This window comes from Dipodomys merriami, unplaced genomic scaffold (assembly GCF_024711535.1).
Source record: "Dipodomys merriami isolate MVZ:Mamm:240054 unplaced genomic scaffold, mDipMer1.0.p SCAF_3123, whole genome shotgun sequence".
In the NCBI taxonomy this organism is placed as follows: domain Eukaryota; kingdom Metazoa; phylum Chordata; class Mammalia; order Rodentia; family Heteromyidae; genus Dipodomys; species Dipodomys merriami.
The window spans coordinates 2,451-21,733 of record NW_027204631.1 but is presented as its reverse complement, the minus strand read 5'-3'; the positions used below and the strand labels follow the sequence as shown (position 1 = coordinate 21,733).

General features: G+C 43.1%; 1 long non-coding RNA gene across 1 annotated transcript; it reads right to left on the bottom strand.

The window, feature by feature from the left end:
• Positions 1 to 428: 428 nt before the first annotated feature.
• On the bottom strand, positions 429 to 10,304 carry LOC138841294 (uncharacterized). Its single transcript, XR_011376375.1, has 6 exons — positions 10,255 to 10,304; positions 9,949 to 10,026; positions 8,132 to 8,495; positions 3,852 to 3,973; positions 2,299 to 2,337; positions 429 to 520 (listed from the first exon to the last, which is right to left on the bottom strand). It is a non-coding gene; the product is annotated as an uncharacterized lncRNA (long non-coding RNA).
• Between the last annotated feature and the right edge of the window lie 8,979 nt (positions 10,305 to 19,283).

The following is a 19,283-nucleotide window of genomic DNA, read 5'->3' as shown; positions in this document are numbered from 1 at the left end:
AGGAATCGAACCCAAGGCCTCATGCATGCAAGGCAAGCACTCTACCACTGAGACACCTTCCCAGCCTCTGAATAAAGTATTTCATTTAGTACTTATTTTAACAACCTGTAAGGAATTAGATTGGGTTACCTTACAGATGAGAAAAGAGCTCAGTATCACAGGTCACATGGCTTTAGTAAAAGACAGATCTTTATTTTGACTCAGTGGATAATTCCAAAGCCCATCATAGTTAAATGCCATCTCAATACTTCAGAAGAACATTAAGAACTTATGTTCAAAAAATCTTTTTTTCTTTTTTTGTGCAAGTCCTAGGGCATGAACTCAGGGTGTGGGTGCTGTCCCTGAGCTTCTTCAGCTCAAATCTAACACTCTATCACTTGAGCTACAGCTCCACTTTGGGCTTTTGGTAGTTACCTGAGGATCAGAGTCTCACAGACTTTGCTGGTGAGCTGGCTTTAAACCCAGATCCGGGGTCTCAGTTTCCTGAGTATCTAGGTTTACAGGTGTGAGCCACCAGTACCTGGTCAGAAAACATTTTCTAATCAGGAATCAAGCTTTTACATAGACTAAGGAATCATTTATTAGTAAGATGTTATACAATTGTCTAGTATGACTTCTTAAACACGATGCTGAAGACAACAAACAAAAAAGAAAATGTCCCAGTCTGCATAAAATCCATACTAAAGGAGTAAGAAAAGTTTCTCACTGAGAAATATTTGCTTTGTAGAAAACTTGAAGACTAGTTATTTTACAGTTGATGAGAAATAGAAAAAAATCAAATGAGGTTTAGAGATATCAGTGGCAAGCACACTGACAGTTCAAAGAAGTAAAACAGAGAGCCATCTTTAAAAGCACTGACATTTGGAAAATTTTAATCTGGCAGCTCTCAAACATGCTCGTCTCAGGACTCTTAATACTCTTAAATTTTGAGAGCTCCCAAAGAGCTAATTAAAAAGGTAAGGTGGCTCAGTGGTAGAGTGCTTGCCTTGCATGCATGAGGTCCTGTGTTCGATTCCTCGGCACCACATAAGTAGAAAAAGCCAGAGGTGGCACTGTGGCTCAAGTGAGAGAGCGCTAGCCTTGAGCTGAAGAGCTGAGGGACAGTGCCCAGACCCAGAGTTTAGGCCCCGCAACCGACAAAAAAAAAATGTAAGTAGAGCCAGGAACTGGTGGCTCTCACCAGTAATCCTGGCTACACACTCAGGAGACTGAGATCTATAGATTGCTATTAAAAGGTAGCTGGAGCAGGAAAGTCAATGAGATTCTTATCTCCAATAAACCACTCAGAAAACAAAACAAAACAAACCCAGAAGTACAACTATAACTCAAGTGGTAGACTGCAGCTCCGGATCAATGCCTAAGTGCTGAATTCAAGCCCCAGGACTGGCACAAAAATAAATAAATTAAATAAAAAATAGGGGATACACATGCATTAGCATGTACACGCACACACACGAGAGAAACAGACAGATATGTTAAAAAGTAGAACTCAGCTAATGAACAAAGCATCAGGTATTGAGTCCTAGTTTCACAACCCAAACAAAAGAAAATTTAGAACTCAAGTGCTTATGGTAGTTTTGTAAACTTAAGAACAAAAACACTGGGGATGGGAAGGTGGCTCAGTGGTAGAGTGTTTGTCTTGTATGCATGAGGCCTTGAGTTCAATTACTGAGCACCACATAAGCAGAAAAAGTTGTAAGTGGTGCTGTGGCTCAAGTGGTAGAATACTAGCACTGAGCTTAAGAGCTGAGGGTCAGCACCCAAGCCCAGAGTTTACTCCCCACAACTCACCAAAAAGAAAGAAAAAGAAAGAAAAGAAACACTACTTATTAATATACGCTTATTGAAAAACACTGTATTTTCCAAAAAAGGTAAAATTTCAGCAGAATAGTCCCATTGTTTTACATCTTTAATAAATCTCTTCATCCTTTAGCCTAATGAAAGACACCTGTATTCTCTCATCTGCTTTTATACTGTCTGTTGGGTTATGTTGTTTCAAGTATATGCAGGAAAACTACCTTACAAAGTCACTTAGTTAGAAAAGGAAGAAGTATTTTAGTTGCCTTCTCAGATTATCAATAAAGCTAATGCTGGCATACTCCTTAATATTACACTAAAACTCAACTAGTGGTCATCTCTTAAAATTTAGTTGTAATGAGATACATAGCAATTAGCCTGAAGCTATACCATAAGATTTTCTGCTTGGATGTATTAAATTAAAATCAGTTAGTCTTTTCTTTTCTTTTGCCTGTACATGATTTGCTAACATCACACATTAAATAATGGGAAAATACTCACACTGAGTCACACAAATCTTCCAAATGCTGACCAACTGTCCTGAAATCAATGAATATAGCTGTTATTATCAACACAGATTTCATCAGCATAGACTGTAAACAGCACTGGGAAGCTACAAAGCTCAACAGAGCAATAAATACATTCTACAAAATTGAAACTTAGTTTGAATGTGTATCATGACTCATACATCGTTGCTTTTCTCGTTGTAAAGGCTCATTTCATTCACTTTTAAGAAATGTTCACCAAATAAAATTCTAGTCTCTATGACCACTTGTATACTTCAGAGTGAAAATGTCATTTCATGGCAAAGTAAATAGTTCATTTAAACACTACAAATGGGCTAGGCACTGGTGGCTCATGCTTGTAATCCTAGCTACTGAGGAAATTAAGATCTAAGGATCATGGGTCAAAGCCAGTCCAGGCAGAAAAGTCTGTGAGACTCTTATCTCCAATAAACTACTCAGAAGAAGCCAGAAGTGGTGCAGTGGTTCAAGTGGTAGAGCACTACCCATGAGCAAAAAAGCTTAGGGCAACATCCAAGCCCTGAGTTCAAATCCTAGGACCAGCTTTAAAAAAAAAGACAAAACTTAGTTCATTGGATTCCACTTTCTTAAAATAGCCAATTAGCAGAGAATATGTCTTAGAAATATATCTAATTAAATGTTAAAATTAAACAACCCTTAAGATTCATTTGTCCAGAAATTACATTTTATACTAATTGCCACATTACTTAATTACTATAAAAAATGAGCAGCTTCAACATTCATATTTTCTAAGAGATACAGGCTTTAAATTGTGGAGGCAGGGATGGGGAAGAGTGCCACTCACGTTTTAGGTACTACCAACTTTTCTGCCTCAATTCAAGATGGAATTAAGGATCCCACAAGTCATGAGGCACAGATGAAGTATCCAGAGATATAAAGAAACATCAGCCAAACTGAGGACAAACTCTGAAAAGAGCAATCTTTAACTGTAATCACTGGCAGGGGTGTATGAACAATATCAGTATGAGGGATGATAAGAGAAGTCTGACAGGGAAAAAAAAAAGAAGACATAAGCAAGAGGCTGACGTGTTTGAACACCTAGATGGGGGAAAGTTGCAAAAAGAATTCTACATGAAAATTCTTACTGCAAAAAAGAGAGAGATGCAGGGTACCAGTGGCTATCCCTGTCAGACTGCTACTAAGGCAGCTGAGATCTGGGGATCATAGTTGGAAGCCAGCGTAGGAAGAAAACTCCGTGATACTCCTATCTCTAATCACACAAAAAAAAGCTGGAAGTAGAGGTGTGGCTCAAGTCCTTAATGGTCTAACTTTAAGCAAAGAAGGTCAGGGACAGCAAGCAGACCTTGAGTTCAAGCCCCAGGACCAGCACAGGTGTTGTGCGTGCACACACACAAACACACAAATTACTCTAGTAATAATAAATAATCTAGTAATAATAATAATAATAATAAATACCCTAGTAATAATAAATACCCTAGTAATAATAAATACTCTCGTAAAAATAAATACATTGCATCTTCCCACTCCGATTCTGAATTTTCATATTACCTTTTTTCTCTTCTTCCTCTTCCTCAAAAAATTCTGCTAGGGAAAATGCTTCTGAGTTGTTCTAATTCAAATATTAGAGCCTCTAATTCTTCTCCACTCAGAGAGTTAAGGAAAGATTTCACCTGAATGAAAATAATAAAATATTGTGTAAATATTAATGAAAAAAATCTCATAAGGAGAAAAGACTGACGAGCTCATGCCAGCACAGCTCTGTGTGTGTGTGTGTGTGTGTGTGTGTGTGTATGTGTGTGTGTGTTTGTGTTGGTCCTAGGGCTTGAACTCAAGGCCTGGGTGCTTACCTTTTGTGCTCAAGTCTAGCACTCCATTATTTGAACCACAGCACAACTTCCAGGTTTTTGGTGTTTAATTGGAGATAAAAGTCTCACAGACACTCTTATCTGAGCTGGCTTCCCACTATAATCATCAGATTTCAGTCTCCTAAGTAGCTAGGATTGCAGTACCCAGTTCTAATTTTTTTTTGATTTTTTACAGATCCTGAAGCTTGACCCGGGAGCTACCTGAGGCTCTTTGTTCTCAAGGATAGCGATATACACTTGGAGCTACAAGACTACTTCCAGCTTTCTGAGTTGTTTATCAAAAGTAACCTGTCTGGTCTGGCTTTCAATTAACCTCAGATCTCAGCCTCCTGAGCTAGGATTAGAGCCAGAACTAATTTTTTTAATAACTGTAACACTAGGATAGTGTTTATTACTAGGATACGGTTTAGTAACAGTAGCACAGAAGACGCTAACAGAGCTAAAAACAAGAAACCAACATCCCTGGCTCTTTCTCCCTCCTTTCTTCTCCAACCCTTCACTTCTGAGCTAAACCAGCAGCTTCCCACAGAGGCTGATTCTCTAGAGAGATGTATGCATTCTACGGCTGTATCTAAAAAATGCCCCCGGTTGTTTCATTTCTCCTATCTCTGCATGGTGAGAGGGGAGCCCAAGGCCAGACAGTTCTTTGCTTCCCAAAGTAACATGCTCTGCTACACTGGATTTGCCCACCAGGGGTGCTGTTCGCTGAGAGCCCTGCCCACAGAAATTCCACAGGCCACTCAAGTCCCCTCCCTGGGCCTTTGGCTTCCCTTCCCCAAAAACTCAGGTTGAAGGAATGATTGTCAGTCCACATTCCCTACAACCACATGCTTTCACCATTATTCACCATATTCCACCCATCTCATCTATTAGGATCCCTTCCATCTTTCTACCGTTTCTCTCACATTTCTTTTTTTCTTTTTTGGCCTCGGTCGTGGGGCTTGTACTCTGGGCCTGGGCGCTGTCCCTCAGCTCTTCAGGTCAAGGCTAGCGCTCTAACACTTGAGCCACAGTGCCACTTTCGGCTTTTTCTTTTTGCTTATGTGGTGCTGAGGGCCTCAGGCATGCAAGGCAAGCACTCTACCACTGAGTCACCTTCTCAGCCCCTCACATTTCTATGACCTTTTTAATTACAAAGAAATCAATAGAAGAAAAATAGAGCCAAAAGAAAGCATTACGAAACTCTGAATACTTTCCATCTCTTTTCCACTTGGAGGAGAAACTGTTAGTGTTCAGGAGAAAGGAATTAAGGTTCTCAGGAAACTACAAGAAGGCAAGAGGGCTGACAAGAGAAAGAAAACCATCCTTAAACATGAATGCAAGGGTAGAAATGTCGCTTAGTGGTAGAGTGCTTGCCTAGCATGCATGAAGCCATGGGTTGGATTCCTCTGGATCATATACACAGAAAAAACTGGATATGGGGCTGTGGCTCAAGTGGTAGAGTGCTAGCCTTGAGCAAAAGGATCGCAGGGACAGTGCCCAGGTCCTGAGTTCAACCCCCAAGTCTGACAAAAAAAAAAAAAAAAGAATGCAGCCAGGTGTCAGTGATACACACCTGTAATCCTAGCTACTTGGGAGGCTGAACTGATCTGAAAATCACTGTGCAAAGTTTGATCCCTTTTGCCCAGAGACACCGGCACACATTTATCTCAAGGAAAAGCAACAAAGGCCCTTCAGGGATGCTATAGGTCTCTAAGATTGAAGCCTCCCCACCCCAACTTCTGAAGGACATGAAGGAGACACAAAGATATTGTGCAGATGGCATTATCTCTGAAGAACACCTGGCTATTGTGGGAAGGAGATGCACAGGGGGTCAAGGATGGAGATGATCTACAAAGTGCGTTCTGTTGGAGATCAAAGAAGGATCGCTTAAGAGGAACTTCACACGTGGAGAATCCAAAAAGGAACTTATGTCAAGATGGAGGAAACCCACACTTTCCTTCTGTGGCCATCAAAGAGATGCCAAGGTCTCTGCTGTGCGCTTTCCCATTTTCTCACATACTGCCTGGGTCCTATAATAGCCCACACTATGTAATCCTCACCACTAAATGCCCATGAGAATTCACCTCAAGTGAAGGTAAACTCTACTTTGTACTGTGTGGGCTATGGCCCTAAGCAGGATATAAATCCATCCAAGACATGTTTACAATCTGGATCAGAAGCAAAAACAAAACAAAACAAAACAAAACAAAAAACCCATGGCCTGAATCTGGATGCTAGTGTCTCATGCCTATAATCCTAGCTCTTCAGAAAGGCAGAGACCTCGGTTTGAAGCCAGCCTAGGCAGAAAAGTCTGTGAGAGCCTGATCTCCAATGAATCAGCAAAGAATTGGGAACAGGAGCTGGGAAGGTGGCTTAGTGGTAGAGTGCTTGCCTACCATGGCTGAATCCCTGGGTTCAATTCCTCAGGGCCACATACACAGAAAAGCCAGAAATAGCGCTGTGGTTCAAGTGGTAGAATACTAGCCTTGACCAAAAGAAGCTTAGGAACAGTGCCCAGGCCCTGAATTCAAGCCCCACGACTGGCAAAAAAGGGTTGGAAATGGAGCTGTGGTTGATATGGTAAAGTACCAGTCTTAAGCAATAAAAGCCAAATGAGAGCTCCAGGCCCTGAGTCCAAGCCCTAGTACTAGCAGAATTATAAATGCACACGCACACACATGCACACACACACACACACACACACACACACACACACACACACACACACACACACAGAATTTAGAAGGGGGAAGAAATGAATTAGAAAGGGTTGAGAGAAGGTTGAGACGATATGAATTCCTGCTGATCTTGTCACCACAGTGAGTCAGGCAAAAGTTCTGTTTCCTTTCCAGCTATGCTGACTCACTCCTCTAGAGGTAGAGATAGGAGAACCATAGTGGAAGGCTAGCCAAGACAAAATTTAGTGAGAATCTACCGAAAAAGGAGGAAGAGGAGGAGGAGAAGAATGAGGAGGAGGAGGAGGACGAGGAGGAGGAGAAGGAGGAGGAGGAGGAACAGGAGGAGGAAGAGGGGGAGGGGAGGAGGAGCAGGAGGAGGAGGAGGAAGAGGAGGAGGAGAGAAGGAGGAGGAAGAAGAGGAGGAGGAGGAGGAGGAAAAGACACTGGTGGCTCACATATGTACTACTAGCTATTAGGAGGCTGAGATCTGAAGGTCAAATTCTCAGCCAGCCCAAACAGAAAACCCTCTGAGTCTTATATCCAACCATCCAGCAAAAGACAGGAAGTAGAGGTGTGGCTCAAGGGGTAGAATGCCAGCCTTGAGCCTCAAAGCCCTGAATTCAAACTATAATACAAATACTTAAAAAAAAAATCCAGACATGATAATGCATGACTATAATCCCAGCTACTCTGGAGGCAAAGGTAGAATGACTGTGGTCCAAGGTCAGTAGGAGTAAAAACATGATACCCCTATCTGAGGGAAACAAAGAAAGAAAGAAACCCCAAAAGTAAACAGGACTGAGGGTGTAGGTAACATAGTAGAGTACTTGCCTGGTAAATGTGAGACCTTAAATTCAATCCCAAGGACCACAAAATAATCCAGTTTTGTTTGTAGTTTCTTAGGTATCTCTGGGAAGGTATGTGGAAAAGAGATTTCCCAAATAGAAAAGGGACCCTCTGGACACTGGTGGCTCATGCCTTTAATCCTAGCTACTCAGGAGGCTGAGATCTGAGGATCACAGTTCAAAGCCAGCCAATGCAGGAACATCTGTGAGACTCATCTCCAATTAACCACCAGAAAACCAGAAGTGTGCTGTGACTCAAGTGGTAGGGAACTGAAGAGCTCAAGATCAGTCCCCAGACCCAGAGCTCAAGTCCCATGACTGACAAAAAAAGAAAGAAAAAGAAAGAAAAGGGAACCCTACTAGATTTTCCATGCCCCACTGTGACCCTTGAGGAAATTAGATTAACAATACAAGCTTGAAGTCATTCACAAAACCTCACACAAGTTAGCTGATAGTACCTTGCCAGTTGCCAGGAGTGGGAGAATTTGACGGCTTCTGCCAAACAGAGAATTAGGGGCTTCGTAGGTGACCTTCATGTCTCTATGTGGGTTGGAGCTCCTCATTCACAAACTGGTCACTTGGATGAAGGGTAGCCTAGCAATTTCTCTATTATCCTTTTATTGTTTTACTTCTTTTTTTTTTTTTTTTGCTACTGTTATGCAAGAGTGGCACAGTGGATCTGGATTGGCAAAGGAGTTTTGTGACATGGAAGTCTGCTTTTCGTGATCCTATTTAAGATATTCATTCTGGTCATAGATTTACCAGAAAGAGTCACTTTTTATTCCCATACCTATTTACTTCTCTGAGGCAGAAATGTTTACTCTACATGTGGAAAAAAGAAAAAGAAAAGGAAAGTGTTAGAAAGAAGGCAGTTCTGTGGGTTTTTGAAACAGTTGATTCAACTTCTTGTGTTTCAGCCCATTATTTGTTGTTATTGATGTGGGGCTTGAACTCTGGTCCTGGGTGCTGTCCCTCAGCTCTTCAGCTCAAGGCGAGCACTCTATCAGTTGAGCCATAGTGCCACTTCCAGTTTTCTGGTGGTTTACTGGAGATAAGAGTCTCACAGACTTTACTGCCCACGCTGGCTTTGAACCAGGATCCTCAGCTCTCATGTCTTCTGAGTAGCTAGGATTAAAGGTGTGAGTCATCAGCACCCAGCCAGACTGTTTATTTTTTAGGCGGGTTATACCCTCACTCCTAATTCCAGCTTAATTTTTTGAATATATTTTCTAACTTCCCTATTACCTTACCCTGCCTATATTATCCCAACTATGGTTTCTTTTGAATTGTTAATAGATTGCAGAAAATTTAGTAGAAATCATATCTTGAATTTGGAGGGTAAGCTCATGCACACATGTTTGCCAGTCCTGGGGATTGAACTCAGGACCTGAGCACTGTCCCTTGATCAAGGCTAACACTCTACCACTTGAGTCATAGCTTCACATAGCTTTTTGGTGGTTCATTGGAGATAAAAGTTTCATGGGCTTTCCTGCCTGGGTTGGCTTTGAACCACAATCCTCATATCTCAGCCTCCTGAGTAGCTAGGATGACAGATGTGAGCCACCAGTACTTGGCTCATATATTGAATTTTCAATGTGAATCTTTTCTCAGGCTGATGAATGGGATTTTCTCCTGCAAAGCTGAAAAGAGACAGTACCTACAACTTCAGATCAGCCCAGCAATTCTGAGTTAATAACTAACCACTCTAGCACACTGTTGCTCGGCAAAGATATCCAGTAGTCAGGGTGAATTAAACACATTTTCCAACACACAATATTTTTGCTTATAATCATCTTTTCACATACAACTCCATCACACATTAGGGAGCACCTGAGAAAACTCAAACAAAGCTGGGGAAAAGAAAAAAAGACAATTACAATTCGGGCACTGATGGCTCACAACAGTAATCCTAGCTACTCAGGAGACTAATATTTGAGGATCATGGTTCAAAGCCAGCCCAGGCTGGAATGTCCTTAAGACTTTTATCTCCAATGTACCACCAAAAAGCCAGAAGTGGAACTGTGGCACAAGGGGTAGTATACTAGCCTTGAGTAGAAAAATTCAGAAATAGTGCCCAGGTCCTGAGTTCAAGCCTCAGGACCAGAACATGCACCTGTGCGTGCGTGCGTGCATGCATGCGTGCACATGTGCATGCATGCGTGCACATGTGCACGCACGCACGCACGCACACACACACACACACACACACACACACACACACACACACACACACACACACACACACACACACACACACACACACAAAATGGCTCACCATTTCCTTCCCAAGATACCTGGCTCCAGAAAGCACCACAGCATCACTGTTTGCAGTGCCCATGAGACAATCGACATCCTATAAAAGACAAGTGTTGTGTTTAGTTCAAATGTTTGCTCTTGTATGTAAAGCATGGTTACCTTGACAATGAAGGCCACCCGTATGAAGCACTAAGCACTGTCCCGTATGAAGTTTGCCATGTATGTCAATTCACTTCATCCTGGCAGTAATTAGCTTGAAAGGAAAGCTATGATGCTCTCATTTAACAGAGCAGAAAGTTGAGAATGAAGGAATACAGGATCTTACTCATAAACAGTCCTTAAGATGGTGACAGGCCTGTAGCCTGGGTAAACTAGTTCTGAAATCAAGTTCCAAAAAGAATGTCCTCATTATAATGACCTCACAATTCTAGTTGACCAAGAACTCAGGGAGGGGCAACGATGTGTGCCAGGGGAAGGCAGCAAATGTGATAATCTTGGTGATGGGCTGGACCTATCAGTTGTGAAATAACCAAAAAACAACTTGGAACACATAGGAGTGAATTCAGCAGGAGCATCTGCTCCAGGTCTCAGCAGGAAACAAATGCCCCATGGAAAGCCCAGTACTAGTAGATCATGCCTATTATCCTAGCTATTCAGGCAGCTGAGGTTTGAAGATCAAGATTTGAAGCCAGCCTTGGCAGAAAAGTCTGTAAGACTCTGATCTCCAATTGACCAAAAAGGAAGAAGTGGAGCTCTCTTGAGTAAATCAAAACAAGCAAGAGAGACTCAGAGTCTAAGTACTTGTACACCCCCCCCCCACACACAAATTCAGTTCACTTTTGTGAACCAACTGGAAGAAAGAAGTGATGGGTAGGAGATTAAAGAATAAACAAGGGCCACTGAGCCACATGGAGATTGGCAGCAAAAGAGAGCTGTGGATTCCCCGAGGTCAAAGGAGATGAAAGCTCAGAAGAAGTGCTATCAGAGTCCACAGAGAGTCAGATTTGTGCACCAGGGGCCCTCCATCAGGGGCCACAAAGATGGAACCCACGATGATTACCAGTGTCACACTGAATCAAGAAAGCACTAGAGAAGCACCTAGGCCTCCTTCCTGCCTCCCACTGACCCAACCCAGCCAAACACATTCAAGTGTAGTAGTTCACTGGCCCCTTTCCATGTGAGACCAACCAGCAAAACTCATCCAGGTGAAGTGTTCTAGAAGGACCAATCTCCCAGGAGAGGAAATGGGTCAGAAGAGCTTCAAAATAGATTTGGAGAGAGCTGAAAACTCAATTATATAAGACAGCTTTGGCCGAGGAATGGTAACCCAGTGGAAACTTTCACTGTAACCTTCACCATACAATGTGAATGGTTGACACCCGCAGAGAAAGGAGAGGTTCCCCAATGCCCCACTGAGCAGCATCAAGCAGAGAAAATTAAAAGATTCTCTTCATTTGAATGAAGGTCAAGCACATCTCTACCAAATCTGTAGAAGAGTGTGCTGTAGCATACTGCTTTATTTTGTTGTTGTCTTCTCTGGAGGCTGGCACTGGGACGTGAACTCAGGGTCTGGGCTTGTCCCTGAATCTTTTTTGCTTGTTTGTTTGTTTTGCTCAGGGCTACCACTTTTCCACTCGGGCTACATCTCCATTTCTGGCTTTCTGGGGTGATTAATTGGAGATAAAAATCTCATGATGGAGCTGGGAAAGTGGCTCAGTGGTAGAGCGTTTGCCTTGCATGCCTGAAGCCCTGGGTTCAATTCCTCAGCACCACAGAAGCAAAAAGAAAAAAGCCGGAAGTGGCACTGTGGCTTAAGTGGTAGAGTGCTATACTTGAGGGACAGCGCACAGCCCAGAGTTCAGGCCCCACCACTGGACCCCCCCCAAAAAAATTAAACAAAAGAAACCACCAGAAGTGGAGCTGTGACTCAAGTGGTAGAGTGCCAGCCTTGAGCAAAAAATAATTCAGGGACAGTGTCCAGGACTGGTACAAAAAGAAAAAGCATGAAAACAAACAAAAAAACAGCCAATAATAAGCAGAAAGCCCACAAGGGTGAAAACAAAGATGGGATGAATAAATCTTTTCAATGCTAACAAAGCAATTGTTCCCAGAGAAGGATAAATGAGTAGATAAACCTACTGGGAGCTTCTATTCTGGATGCTTGGGTCTCTGCAGAGAACAGAAATTTTAGAAGAAGAAAAAGCAAAGAAAGATGGAAAAGGAAGTAGGAGGCGGGCTTCACTCTGAAGCTTCACCTCTTCCTCTTCCTCCCTGTCACTCTAATGCCTCCAAGTCCATTCATCCCCAGGACCTAGGTTTGCTCAGGTAAGGGATTTGCAGAGAAAGAACTCTCCCATCTCTCCCCTGTTTCTTGTCTGTGCTTTTTGGTGGATTAACTTTGTTGGTCCTGAGTAATAGCCTAAAGTTCATCTGTCATGCAGCCATCAAAGATAAATAAAACCAGGTGCCAATGCCTCACACCTGTAATCCTAGCTACTCAGGAAGCTGAGATCTGAGGGTCACAGTTCAGAGCCAGCCTAGGCAGGAAAGTCCATGAGATTCTTATCTTCCATAAACCACCAGAAAACCAGACGTGGCACTGTGGCTCAAGTGGTAGAGCACTTGCCTCGAGCTGAAATGCTGAGAGACAGTGTTCAGGTCCAGAGTTCAAGCCCCACAACCGGCCAAAAAAAGAGATAAATAAAAGAGTCCTGTGTGCTGAAAGTAAAAATGTTAAGCAAAAATGGAGGAGGTCTGCACACACCATGAGTGGCCTAATTACTGTTGTGTTAAAATACTGGGGGGGAAAGAATTTATTAGATTCATCCAAATAAAATGTTGAAGTAAGCACTCAGAAATCTTAAGAACGATCATCTCTGAGGTAAATGAGACGCCATGACATAGAGATGCAGAGAAAGCCTTGTCTTTTGTGCCAGTACTAGGATTTGAACTCAGGACCTTGCACTTGCTCTTGGCTTTTTTGTTTCTTTTGCTCAAAGTTGGCAGTCTACCACTTGAGCCACAGGGCCACTTCATATTATATAAACAATGCCTACTCTGTCTGTGGTGGAGGCTGTGTGACTCTGATACAGTCACAAACCTTATCTGGGCCTCATGTACTTACTTCTAAGGTAAAATGATTGCCTCCATCAGGTGTTATAAATGATTGGGCCATCAAGTATTAAAATGGCTAGACAGGTCAAGAGGACTGGAAATAGAGAGTTCTGGGCAAGTGCAAAGCAAGGTGTATACACATTCATGTGCACACACACCTATGCATACACATGCACACACATGCACACACACACACACACACACACACACACACACACACACACACACACACACACACACACACACCCTGACACTGGCGGACAGAAATTTCTCTGTATCCAATCACAGGCCTCCTGGGAATTAGCCTCAGAGACCATTACCACCTAGTGGGTGCTGAAGTATGTTCTCATTAGACTCAACATGTTATTTAGTTAATTAAATGCTCTCCTTTTGATGACATTAATTAGACCTATTGCTAATTCCTCAGAAACCAAAATCAAAACAAAGAGGGAAAACTTTGCTTCTATCCCAAGAAGGCTCAGTAGAGCAAAAGAAAAGTCATTCTCTCTCTCTTTAGCTTTGTCTCTGTCTCTATCTTTCTCTCTGTCTCTGTCTGTCTGTATGTCTCCCTCTGTCTCTGTCTCTGTCTCTGTCTCTGTCTCTGTCTCTGTCTCTGTCTCTGTCTCTGTCTCTGTCTCTGTCTCTGTCTCTGTCTCTCTCTCTCTCTCTCTTTCAGACAGAATTAGTTCAAATGGGGCCAGAGTGAGGTGCTAGTGGCTCACACCTGTAATCCTTGCTACTCAGGAGGTGTAGATCTGAAGATCACAGTTCAAAGAACAGCCCAGGCAGGAGAGTCTGTAAGACTCTTATCTCTCAATGAATCACACACAAAAAAACCCTGCAGAAGGGAAGCATATGGCTCAAGTGGTAGAGTACTGAACTTTGAATGAAAAAGCTAAGGGACAGTGCCTAGGCCCTGAGTTCAAGCCCCAGGATTTATACACACAAACACACACAGTTCAAATAATACTTGAAGCAAATTAAACTTCACGCAGTCATTTTTCCTGTGAAGATGTGATAAGGTGTTTTCACTGAGATGAATATGGCATTCTGTGTAGTATTTTAGAAGTTGCAATGGAATGAAATACGATTTCTCTCTGAAGGAACTACAGATCTAAGATCTAAGAGTTAAAATGATGGCCAAGCATTGAAAACAAAAGGACAAACCTGAGGCAAACCCAAGGCTAGACAGACTTGACACAAGGTTCCCATGAAGAACCAATTTGCAGACACAAGTGGCCAAGTCTACAAGACAAATTTTCTTGTGTGTATGTGCTAGTACTGGGACTTGAACTCAAGCCCTCCAACTCCATTTGGCTGTTTTGCTCCAGGCTGTCACTCTACTGCTTGAGCCATACTTCCACTTCTGGCTTTTGAGTGGTTCGTTGGAGATGAGTCTCATGGACTTTTCTACCAAAGCTGGTTTGGAAACCGTAATCCTCAGGTCTCAGATTCCTGAGTAGCTAGGATGACAGGTGTGAGCCCCAAGAAGATAAGGAAGGCTGGAAGATAATTCATTGAAAGAGGGAAGGAAGACCTGTCTCTCTTGCCTGGTAATCTTGAGTAAAAGATCCCTTAAAAGGACCAAGTGAGCCCTCAAAGAGATTCAGTCCTGATGCTAACAAAACCAACATGGAAGCAACATTTGAAATTCTAGTCCACCAGGTCTTTCTGCACAGAAGAACCGAGATCTGAGTGTTCAAAGCCACCATGGATGGTTTGGGGACAATGTTATCATTTAATGGAAGACGTGTTGGAGACTGCAAACAGGAACAAGTCACACAGGATCCAGCAACCTCTGGCTCACAGAGGAGAAGGGTCAGCATCACGGACAGGGCCCTGTGCTCTGCAGCTTGACACCCACCTGCTGCCATCTGCCAACACTGCCCTCCACAGCTGACTCCTATTTGCTTAGAGTTTCCAGAAGAGTCCTAATTCTCAGCAAAGGAACCAAATGGGACAGCTAGTCTGTATCCTAGCAACACAGGAGGCTGAGATGTAAGGATCTCAGTTCAAAGCCAATCCAGAGCAGGAAAGCCCATGAGATCCTGATCTCCAATAAACTACTCCAAAAAATTCTCAGAAGTAGAGCTGTGGCTCAAGTGGTAGAGGACTAGCCTTGAGCACACACAGGTTCAAAGACAGCTCCTGGCCCTGAGTTCAAGCCCCAGGACTGGCAAAAAAAAAAAAAAAAGACTAGTTTCATTTTCCAGAGGCTATTATTATCAACCCTATCTCCACCCCAGTTGCAGCAAAAATATAGAAGAAAAAACCCGATTCCATTAGTATCAAGAAATCTACATTACAACACCAGATATGTCATAGAATTTCTGTATATTTGGGTGGGAGAGGCAATCACTACTTCTTTAAGTCTCAATTTAATCCTCTAGGAAGCCATTGGAGTTTGGAGTGGGGGTGTGTAGTACAGTGACATTTTTCTACCTTAGTATCATAGTCTTTTATGGTTCTGTACAGTGAGATTCCTCTAAAATTCTAATGAGACCTGGAGGCGGTCTCATCAAAGTTATCAATTGGGAAGACAATGATCATCTAGGCAGGTTGTCACAGAAGAATTTCATCAGCCTAATAATTCATGGGTCAATTCCAGTATTTGTATTTACCTTGGGTGATCAAAAGTACAATAAGACTTTTAATGCTGAGCCGGGTGCTGGTGGCTCACGCCTGTAATCCTAGCTACTCAGGAGGCTGAGATCTGAGGATCACGGTTCAAAGCCAGCCCGGGCAGGAGAGACCTTGAGACTCCTATCTCCAATAAACCACCAGAAAACCGGAAGTGGCACTGTAGCTCAAGTGGTAGAGCGCTCGCCTTGAGCTGAAGAGCTGAAGGACAGAGCCCAGGCCCAGAGTTCAAGCCCCACGGCCGACCAAAAAAAAAATAAAATAAAAGACTTTTAATGCTGAGAAATCCTGATATTGAGTACCTGGATCAAGCCATACCTGAAGCCAAAATAGTCTAGATTTTATCATTACATGTGTCAGTCAACTTCCCTCCCCCTGCTTTTAACTTCTGTGGGTTTAAAAGTTCCCCATTCTTGATTAATACTGCTGCTTTCCAGTTGTTTGTAACTGTGCCATCCATCCAGAAAAGAAAATTGCTTCCTCAGCCTAGATCTGGATTTAGATGTTTTTCGCAGGTTTTCGTTTCTATAGGTCAAGAGACACAACGTGGTCTATGTCAAGAACCTACAAGTCTGGATTGCAGAACTGAGATTACCTTTGGGAGAGTCACACTGAGCAGTTTTAATGAGCAAGTGTTCTTTCCTCACAGGTTTAATGGAAGAAAGCTGTTTCTGCATCCCATAATATAGCATTGTGGAAGTTGGCAGAGAGGCCTCTCTGCCAGCTGATCAACAGACAGACAGACAGACAGACAGACATCTCAGAGAGGTGCCGATGGAAGGTTGTGGACAACAGATAGTTGGAGAGGAGGGACAGCCATCAACCGAAGGCCTACTGTGTGCTGCCCATCCACACAATGATCCTGACTATGCAGCGGGCTCATTCACAAACTGTAAAGGTGACGTTCAAAGTCAGAGATATCAAGTAATTTCCCAAAGTCAATGGTTAAGTCTGCATCCGATGAGCATTCTGCCATTCAAGCCACTTTCCTCTATGAATGAAAATAACTCTTCTTATAATTCCCTTTCTTCCTTCTTTCTTTCTTTCTTTCTTTCTTTCTTTCTTTCTTTCTTTCTTTCTTTCTTTCTTTCTTTCTTTCTTTCTTTCTTTCTTTCCTTCCTTCCTTCCTTCCTTCCTTCCTTCCTTCCTTCCTTCCTTCCTTCCTTCCTTCCTTTTTTCCTTTCTTTTTCCCTTCCCCCCTTTTCTCTTTTCTTTTGTCAGTTTCAGGGCTTGAACTAAGGGCCTAAGTTCTGTCCCTGAGCTCTTTTGCTCAAGGTTAGCACTCTACCACTTTGAGCCACAGATACACTTCCTTTTGCTGGTGGTTCATTGGAGATAAGAGTCTTATTGGCTATCTTGCCTGGGCTGTCTTTGAACCTCGATACTCAGATCTCAGCCATCTGAGTAGCTAGGATGAGAAGCATGAGACACCAGCATCCAGCCAAACTGTTATTATTACACCTCTCAAACATAACTGTGTCAAAAGAGTGCCTTCCAAATTGTACCTCACCTTTGCAGCTCAGATGGTTTGGCTATGCTTTAGATAAATACCCATGGCCCTATGGATTTGGACCAGCCAGAGTTGGAACTTCCATGTCTTTCCACACTGCACTAATTATCCCCAGCAATATTTACTGTTTATTTATCTTCAAATTTTAATGACAGAGAATGCCTGCCCCCATTGTGATTTAAGGCACAAACACTCCCCTTGACAAATATTCTGATCAACTTAATACTGCCCAGAGTAATGCTTAGATGCTTTTTTGGCAGAACTGAGATTTGAACTCAGGGTCTTGCATTTGACAGGCAGGTTCTCTATCACTTGAGTCACACCTCCAACTCTGGTACACAGATTCCTAAAAGGTTCACCTCTTCATTCCTTTCAGGTTTTCGGTAGAAAGCAATCACTACTTCTTAATTTATTCTTTTTTTTTTGTCTGTGTGTGCCACTATTGGGGCTTGAACTTGGAACTTGAGCATTGACCCTGAGGGTATTTTTTGCTCAACGTTGGCATGCTACCATTTGAGCCAAAGCTCTGCATCCAGTTTTCTTCTGGTTCATTAGAGAAAAGAGTCTTACAGACTTTCCTGCCTGGGATGTTTTTAAACTATGATCATAAAATCTCAGCCTCCTGAACAGCTAGGTTAAAGGTGTGAGCTACTGGTGCCTAACTATGTTCTTATAATAAGAAATTCTAGGCTGGACGCTAGCGGCTCATGCCTGTAATCCTAGCTTCTCAGGAGGCTGAGATCTGAGAATCGTGGTTTAGAGCCAGCCCAGGAAGGAAAGTCCTTGAGACTCTTATCTTCAATGAACCAGCAGAAAACCAGAGTGTTGCTGTGGCTCTAAGTGGTAGAGTGCTAGCTAGCCTTGAACAAAAGAGCTTAGAGACAGAGCCTGGGCCTTGAGTTCAAGCCCCTTCACTGACCGCCCCCCCCCAAAAAAAAAGAAGAGAAAAAGAAAGGAAGGAAGGAAGGAAGGAAGGAAGGAAGGAAGGAAGGAAGGAAGGAAGGAAGGAAGGAAGGAAGGGAGAGAGAAAGAAAGATGGAAGGAAGGGAAGGGTAGGGAAGGGAAGGGAGTTAGGGAGGGAGGAAGGAAGCAAGCAAGCTAGGAAGTTTTCACATAGGTTCTGAAGCCTCTCCTGTTCTTGTCTCTGCTCTGGGATTGCACTCTATTTCTCTGAACCAGAGGAATGCCTATTCTCTCCTCTCCTATTCTCCTCTCTGCTTCTGCTCTCCTTGGATTTAGGAGTATTTCTGGAGTGTTCTCTGCCCCTGGCTGAGCAGGTCAACACAGCCCTCTGCTTTCTCAAGGTGATCTCAACCCCTCAGTGCCTCAGATTAAGAAAGGAGAAGATGAGAGAACAGAGGCACCTCTCAGGAGCTAAGATTCCCTATCAGAAGGGGATGGGGTTTAGACTACACAAGGCCAAAGGCCCTCACTTGCTCTCCCAGGCTCTCCCATGACTATCACCACACCTAGCTATTCACTCATAAAAACTTGGCAGTCAAGAATGATGCATGGTGGGAGAAGTAGATGTTTACCTGGGCTTTGGGCTGGTCTTGTCCTCCCAGGAAGGCCACATGGAGGGCCACATCTCTCACCTCACAGAAGAACATGATGGCGTCGTTCCTGGAGCAGCATTTCGAGCTCCTCTACTCTCATCTCTAGTGTGAGCAAGCCAGAAGAAGGGTTTTCTTTAGAGGCTGGCTAGCAGAGGCCATGCTTCCATCATATCCTAGATCTTGGCAAAGCCATTACTCCAAAGACAATGTTCTATGTCCCATCTTACAGTCCATAAGTCTATTTATAGGTAAGAATAGAAATGAATATTATCTTCTGCGAACCGTGGCTTATGTCTGTCATCCTAGATACTCAGGAAGATGAGGTCTGAGGTTCCTGGTTCAAAACCAGACCAGGCAGGAAAGTCTGTGAGACTCTTATGTCCATTGAACCACCAAAAGAGCCAGAAGTGGAACTGTGGTTCAAGTGGTAGAATGCAAGCCTTGAGTGAGGAAGCTCAGGGTCATTATCTAGGGCATGAGTTCAAGTCCTCATACTAGAATCAATATAGATAGATAGATAGATAGATAGATAGA